Raw genomic sequence first — 8,739 nt, 5'->3', positions numbered from 1 at the left:
TTAGTAATTTCTGTGGTCTAATGTGATATTGTTGTTCATGATTGCATTTTATTTTATTGCTGGAATTAATTTATAGCATTAATAAGATGAACCGTTGAATTCATTTTGGCGGTGAATGACGAATTTATGTTTAGTCCTGTATATAAGATGTCATATGTGGATCAGTTTATTATAATCACATATTAATAAAAATAGACTCGTGTTTTGGAACCAAACTCTTCATATATACTTGATTATTTTTATTTTTATTACTACTGTTATAGCAAAACTATATTATTATATTATAGCATAAATAAATTATTTAATAACAGTTAAATTAATAATGATAATTACAAACAAATAAACAATTATTATTCAATTGCAATGGTATTAACAACAACAACAATAATAGTAATACACAGCACATACAAATACTGCAGTTCATTTTAAATTAGCCCGAGTCAACATTTCTCGCACTCCATTTGCCATCTTTGGAGGACTAAAAGACAGTGAGCATGTCGCAGTGCATTATGGGGTTGTGCTCTCCACAAAGCAGACATGCACTGGTGTCTCAGCATAATAACACAGCCTTCTGAGGTCAAAAATGCATCTTCGATGTCTTAAAATCCTGCCTACTTGGGAAAGGAAAAACTGATTCTCTGGCTGCTTTTGAGCTGAATGGAAATTCTCTTTTGAGAAGCAAAGATGTCTTTGTTCAGTTTCACTATCTACAAGATGAGCCATTGAGCTTCATACATACCTGCAAATGAAATAAGGGAAGCTTTCCTTATCTAAAGGAAAGTATATCACCTCAAAAAGGATGGGGAAAAAAATCGAGTAAATAAATAGCTGGTAGGGAACTGCCCATGAAAACACACACGGATGCAGACATTAGCAGTCTGAAATGCATAAACACATTCTGGGATCACACTAGGCCACCTGGAGCAACAGAGGAATGAGATGAATCAAACCAAAAACACTGAACTGCACTTGAACTTCTCGAGGAGAAGGAATGGAGGGGAAAATCTGAAACAAAAATGCAAAAAGGGCAAAAACATCCAAGAATCCAAGTTTCCACAGGAACCCCAACTCTCCCCTGCTTCCCTCCACAATTAACTCACTACGGCTCTAAATATGAAAAACCATTACAGAACACCACACGCTTTCATCTCAGCATGGGAAATCATGAGCAGGTAATGTGTCACCGGTGATGTTTCTGAATAGGAAGAGTCTCAGAGGACACGAGTGTGAGAGCGAGACCCAGCCAAATCCCCGGAGCAACTACGGGACAGATCGCGGTTGTCATGGTAACAAAGGAGGAGTGAGCGGTGAAAAACTGGACCGTGCGTGCTGAGAGAGACGGATATAAATGGAGACAAGCGGAGAGGCTGAGACAGAAAATAAGAGAGACAAGAGAACAGCATGTGCTGACTGATTATTTCCAGAAACTCAGGATCTTTGCCGAAACAGAGACCAGCACGAATGTGTGTTTTCAGGGAAATGTTCCTGAATTAGGGTCATGCCAACAAACACTGAGAAATGTATTCTACTAGAGAAACTGAATAAAATGAGACGAAATGAAAGGAAATTACCAAAAAATTTAATGAAAATAAAAAAAAGATTGAATGAAATAAAATAAAACATACAATAAATGTTTTGGAGAAAAGATGAATTACAATTAGGATTAAAAAAATCTTAATTTCTATACACAGGAACACTTATTTTTATTGCACAAAAAAGAAAAGTTAAAAACAAAACAAAATAATAAACGCAAAAATGGATGGATGGATGATAATCAGGCAAAATCTTATTTTAATAAACAGAATTATCTTTATTGCACAAAAAAATAAAAGATAAAAAAAATTGCACAAATGGATGGATGATTGATAATCCATCCAAGTCCATTTCAAGTGCATTAGTCTTTCTAGGCTGTACACTCCTTTACTCAGCAAAAGCATATCATTTGCAATAAAATATCAATACTCATAATACAGTATCAAGTGTTACCTCACACAAAAAAAGCTAATACAAGTTAAGTGCAGCACCTCTGAATGCCATGCATTCATGCAGCACTCATCCAGCAGCTTTGACGGCGATGTGATTTGTGTGTCTGTCTGGCGCCTGTAACAAAACATCAAAACTTTTGTTTCAGAATTGCTAATGATCTGTCTGTTTGCTTTGAGAATCTAAAAGCTGTACATCCTTTATATGGAGATGTCTGCAGATGGATATCTAGTTTTTATGGTGGTGTGGAATTACGCTTAAAGCACACAAAGACTGGAGATCCAAACCCCAGATGAACCCCAGTGATTCAGCATTCACCGTCCCCTTCAGCAACACGGCTTACAAGACAAACACGGCTGGGCATTTTAAGGCCAAACAATAGAGCTACAAACAAATCTTTATTTTTTTTTAACCTGTTGTTGAGATGGATGCATAATTTCAACATTCAGACTCTGTAATGTACTGTAGTAATATGCGCTATTTGCAATACCATTCAAAACTTAACTGGTAAAAACATTTAAAGAAATTAATGTGCATGTTTGTTTTGTTTTTTTAATCACAGAGACGTTAAATTTATAAAAAATTGGCATTAAACATTCATAATGTTGTGAAAGATTTTCCAAATAAATGCTGCTATTTTTAACTTTTATATTCATCAGTAATAGTGTTTTTTTATTGTTTTCAATACTGCTAATAATAAGAAATCAGTATATTAGAATTATTTCTGAAGGATCATGTGACACTGAAGACTGGAGGAATGATGCTGAAAATTCAGCTTTATATCAAAGAAATAAATTACATCCTTAAAATATATTAAAATAGAAAACAAATATTTCAAATTGTAATATTACTGTACTTTTTTTGTTTGTGATTAAATAAATGGCAGCCTTGGCCGAGTAGAAGAGATTCTTTAAAGAAAAAAAGAAAAAGAATTTTGAACAGTACTGTTTATTTTTACTAAAACCTTTCAAAGCATGCACGGTCTTATATTTTTGAATAATTATTCAAATAAACTGCTGAAAACCAAAAGCGAAATGCAGTTCTAATATAGTAACTTTGCAGAAATATACTGAACTTCCAGATTATGTCTGTATTTAATACTGATTCTATTTAGTGATAATCTTCCCTTTCACAGAAACTCTAAAATCTCATGTGCAATTGCACTTCAGCAATTGAGACTGACATAATTAACAGCAAACATCATTAGTTCTCACCTATGTTCAAATATATAGAATGAAGAATGAGATTTGAGAGCCGCCACACAAGGGATTCTCCATAAATAACCTAAATTAGATGTCAGAACTTGAATATAGAGCACATGAACTACTTTTATGGTGTTTTTGGAGCTTGACAGACAATTATAAACGGTCATTGTGCAAGAAGGGCTGCATGAAGATTTACACAGAATACAACATAAGCGAAAGTAAATAGTGTCTGAATTGCCATTTTCTTAATCAGTTCCATTTAACACACTGCATGTCAGTCAGTAACACTGACTTTTGGCTCTGTTTGTGCAGTTTCCGTCTTATCTGCTTCCCTACAACACGTTCTGTCTGAGGGGTGAGTGTTTATGGCTCTCTCAGCCGCAGCATCACTGTCTATTCTGCAGGCAGTTTGCCAGTCTGGCACACCAAAGCTGCCGTCTCACCTTGGCTCCGCTGTGCATGAATATTCATCTCACTGGTGCCCGCTGCTCTTATTATTTATTTACTCATAATCTCAAAGTCAATACGGAGAGAACGACACCTAATGTGAGAAAGCTTTGTTTATTTCTGCCCATTTTTCTGGATATCCGTCACGCTGGGATTTCTTGGCTTTGGCACTGCATAAACTTATTTGCTTAATCAGTATTTCTGCCCCCCAGTAAAAATATCTAACCACCCCATAAATAGGATCATTTTACATTTAATAGATATTAAGAGTTGTTTTCAGAACATTTAGCTTTGATTAAGCTTGTTATTCTTATGCGGTTGGTTTCTCTCTCTGCATTGTTTATGATACAATGCACAAAAAGTAAATCAATCTGTCAATCTGTAATCAATCTGTCATTATCCAATCACAGTATCAGTTTAGTGTTATTATATTTAATTAAAACCTTAAAAAAATAAATAAATAAAAAAAAAATAAATAAATAAATATATATATATATATATATATATATATATATATATATATATATATATATATATATATATACACACATTTACACACACACTTTTTACTTTTTAATCAAACAAATTCAAACATAAAAATAACATTTGTCATTTCAATTTTGTTTAACTTTATATACTAAAATAATGAACAAAAATATATATATACAGTAAACTTTTGTAACATAAATGTCTTTTGATCAATTTAATGCAAAAATAACAAAAAAATACTCCATCGTATTTTTGTGGAAATGTGCCTTTTTAGGATTCTTTGATGAAAATAAAGGTCAAGAGAACAATGTCTATTTCAAATGTAATTTTTTATAACATTATTCACTTAAAATCCCCAAAACTAACTACAATAAAAACTGAACCTTCATCTGCAGATATTGCTTTCTCAAGATGATTAATGCCACCATTTAATCTCTTATTTTTCTATTATTTTGTGCTTTTTTTTTTTTTTTGGTTTATTTTTGTGAAACAAATAATTTCCTCTACCAATTTTCCTTTTAAGAAGGCTCTGCCTTTCTAGCTTCCTCAGAGAAAATGCCCCCAGGGCGGCTTGTTCTGGCATTCTTCCACGTGCCATGGGCTGGGGAGTCTGGGATAGATGATGCCAAGTGTGATGAATGTCTCCCATATATTCACACGCTCCCAAAAGTACAACACACACACACACAATCACTCAGGTGTTTACAGGCACACACACACACACACACACAACTCAGTGTTGCATCCACACACACCTTATTCCAAAGTCAGACATTGTTAGACTCAGATGCCCAAAAGTGCCTTGAATGAAAACAGGTGTGGTTTGCAGTAGTCTAAAACCTTAAAATTGGCTTCATATATATAAATTTTGTTTGCTGTCTCTAAGACTTTTTGAATTGAATCTCTGATGCTAACTAAGGATGGATCTATTTGATACAGTAAAAAAAACAAAAAACATGTGGAATATAATGACCTATGATAAACTATTTAAATATGTAATTTTTGGCTGTAATTTTTAAAATATGTGATTTTTGACTCCAGTCCTCAGTGTCGCATGATCTAAAATGCTTATTTGAAGTATTTCTTATTATTATCAGTGAGAATCACTGTAGCCGGTTACATAATGGTACATAAAATTTCACTAACCACATAAACAGATTAAGGACGGGTGACTGTTAAGATGACAGCAAATGATTTGCAGATCCTGAGCATCACTGACAAATACGTAATCTTGTAAAATGTGTGGCAAGTACTTCCCCTCAGTAATATACACAGATTATGTGTGATCGCGAATCTCGATAGTCCAAGTAAAAAGCGAGCTCATATTCAAAAGCAATTTTAATGCTCCGCATATTAATATCAACTCCCAGATGCCTGCAATTTATATACAGCATAATAAACCAGCAATATGACGAAGCTGGCTCATAATTGTGATATCTGTCAGCCACTGACAATTGTATTGTCTATCAGCTCAACTCAAAGTTTTGAACAATACTTTATATCTCATGGCATCACAAATTGAAGGGAACAAGTGACATAAATCCTCATAAATAAAAAAGACATCAAAATACTTCAGACACTCAATTCCCAGAGTTAATTTCAGCACCCTGATCTCACAAACATTTTTATAATATACACAACCTAAAAGCAAGTTTTCTCGTGGGCAACATAATCGTTTTCTCCGTGTTCAGTAGCGTGGAAATATAGAGCAATATATGAACACTTATTCCACACACAAAACAAACACGCAGTGAACATAATGAGAGCTCAAACATTACAATGTGCAAAGACTCCCTTGTTTTTCATTGTGTGAAGAGAATTACTGGTGAGGAAATTATGGTATGATGAGAAAGTTTATTGACTGTGGATGAGGGGAATGTCCGTTTTGTAACAGACCCGATTTTATTAGCATTCATTAGCAGTGTTGTGGAAGCTACTTCAAAACCATTGTTCGAAACCAAGCTAAAAGTCCTTTAACTCCAATTTAGACAAACAGCATTTTATCTATCCTTTAAACATTAATATATATATATATTAGGGCTGTCAAATGATTAAAATTTTTAATCAAATTAATCAGAATTTTCAGTGGATTAATCATGATTAATCACTATTTGCAATTACACCTGAATCCGAACCATTTTTTTTTTCTGAAATGCGTACCAAAAGATAAATAACAGGACACAGATACATAATTTTCATGTATTGATTCATCAATATGTGGTTCTTTTTTTTCTGAATTTCAAAAGTTTAACATTTACTTAATCAAATTTACCTGAGGACTATATCAAACCATGCCATTTAACTACAGATAGTGTAAGGGTTTTAGGTGAACCAGTGGTTAAATATAGCCACATATCTATGAAATTATGCATAGAGAAACTCGAAAGAATGAACTCAGAAACACAAACATGCGCCCTCTGCACTCTGGGCACTCTTGTTTTTAGGAGGTGTTCATTTGCTCTGCCACAATACTTTAGGATCGATATTTTCACGTTCTGAAGGCTTCAAGTGCCAGTAAATCCAAGTAAAAATGCAAATGCTTTTTCAAACAGCTGTAATTTTCGCTGCATTGCATGTAGGCGTTCTGCGCATGCGCAGTGTGAAACACAGGACGCTATAACAGGAAGAAGCTCCAGCGTATCAACTACCAAAGTCGTCTCTGTTTATCGAGCTTAGCATGAATGTATTTGAGAGTAACTGGGGTAAAACCTTAAGCTTCTTCTGTGTTTTCGTCGCAGCGCTCGCCGCTGTTTTTTACTATCTTGAGAATTCAGAGATCGACGAGACTTTCCTGACCTAAATAAGTTGTCACACTGCGCATGCGTGAAATGGGTTAAAAAAATTGACGTAATTAACGACAAACAACTAATTAACGTCGTTAACGCGCTATTTTTGACAGCCCTAATATATATATATATATATATATATATATATATATATATATATATATATATATATATATATATATATCAACACAACTAGCTTGGTCTCCCTCTAGCTTGGACTCCCTCTGTTTTAAGCTAACTATACCACAGTTTATATAATTGTTCTATTGTAACTACAAAAAAGTCACTACTACACTAAAAAAGTCACTAAACCACACCAATGCTATCAATTTATTTATTAATGTAAAAATCACCCTGAAATTTGGCAGTTTTCCATGCTACATCATGACTCGGCTAATCACTGGGAAGCTATGCTAAATGCTACACAGCTTGTGCCACTGTTCAGATAAATGACTTTAAGTTATATATTATTTTCACAAAGGGTTTTTTTCCCCTCAAACTGATTCTGGATTTGAAATGTATAATTAACAACAATAATATTATAATTAATAATAGCTTTAGTCAATAATATTGCATTATTAGCTTAGAAACGCTAATTTTAAAGCTAAAAAGGAGTCTCTCAGATGATTTAAATCAAATAATTCTGCCAAATCAGTCACTTATGAGGTTTAATTTCAGTTAAATGCTCTCTTTTTCCACTTTTTCTAATGTATTGGTGGTCCTTTGTTATGTGTGGATATATGCATTCATTCATTATTTATTCATTTCACAAAGTGGAGGAAATTTCACAACTAATTTGAAAGCTAGCCAGGAAATCACAGTGAGACCTGGTCAAGACAGCAGCACATAAAGTTTAATACAGATAGAATCACAGTGTTTCAGTGTATCAAAAATGACAAAGTATCCTTTAGAACATTATACAAAAGACCTTTAAAAAATACTCAATGTTGGAAGTGTGTCAAGATTACTTAAATTTTGCACTTCATTCTAAGGCCAAGGAGCATAAACGGAGAAAGCGCATTTTCCAAAGTTTGACAATACCCATATACAATATAAGACAATACCCTTGGAACTATTAACCGAAAACAGGAACTTGATCTAGTGCAATGACTATTTATATGAAAAGTTTACAAACTAGAAATATAAGATGGTAATTTACCTAATAGAGCCTGTACGATAAACAAGTATATATGTAACTTTCTCCTTTGATGTAAAGATAACCAATCTAAAGATTCATATAAAATACAATGATGCGTCCTTTGACTCTGCGCCAGTGACAAAACATAATGCTGCATTATAAACAGAATCTAATTTTCGAAGTAAAGAACTATCTTCATGTACATATAAATAATCGCCATTAAATAATTATTGATACAAATTTACTCTTTACTAATTGCGAGCCTTATAAGGGTCTAGGCTTTTTTAACAACTTATCAATATGTATATTAAAAGCTCATCTTTCATCCATCCAAATACCTAGGTTTTTATAGGAACTAACTCTTTCTATAAGTGAACCATTCAAGGTCGTAATTGTCAAATCAACCTTGATTTTAGTGACTGCGCCTAAAAATCATATACTTTGTCTTATTTGAGTTTAAAACCAATTTTATCTGCAACAATGAGCGCTACATAATTAGAAAAGCATCCTGCAGTTGCTGTAAAGCTTGTTTTAAAAAAGATATTGCCGTATAAATAATTGTATCATTTGCATGTCTATTCCATGACCTAAATCATTAATATAAATAGAAAATAACAAAGGGGCTAAAACAGATCCTTGAGGAACTCCAGTATATACATGAAGAAAAGGTGAGTTATAATTTTCAACAGAC

At 33.4% G+C, this 8,739-nt stretch overlaps 1 protein-coding gene across 4 annotated transcripts in view; it reads right to left on the bottom strand.

Annotated features, from left to right (window-relative positions):
* The window catches only part of arnt2 (aryl-hydrocarbon receptor nuclear translocator 2), a 79,425-nt gene that overhangs the window by 17,969 nt on the left and 52,717 nt on the right, over window positions 1-8,739 (bottom strand). The window lies entirely within an intron of this gene.

This window comes from Carassius auratus, chromosome 7 (genome assembly GCF_003368295.1).
Source record: "Carassius auratus strain Wakin chromosome 7, ASM336829v1, whole genome shotgun sequence".
Lineage (NCBI taxonomy): Eukaryota > Metazoa > Chordata > Actinopteri > Cypriniformes > Cyprinidae > Carassius > Carassius auratus.
The sequence above is the reverse complement of the archived record's forward strand: the minus strand, read 5'-3'. Positions and strand labels throughout refer to the sequence as shown.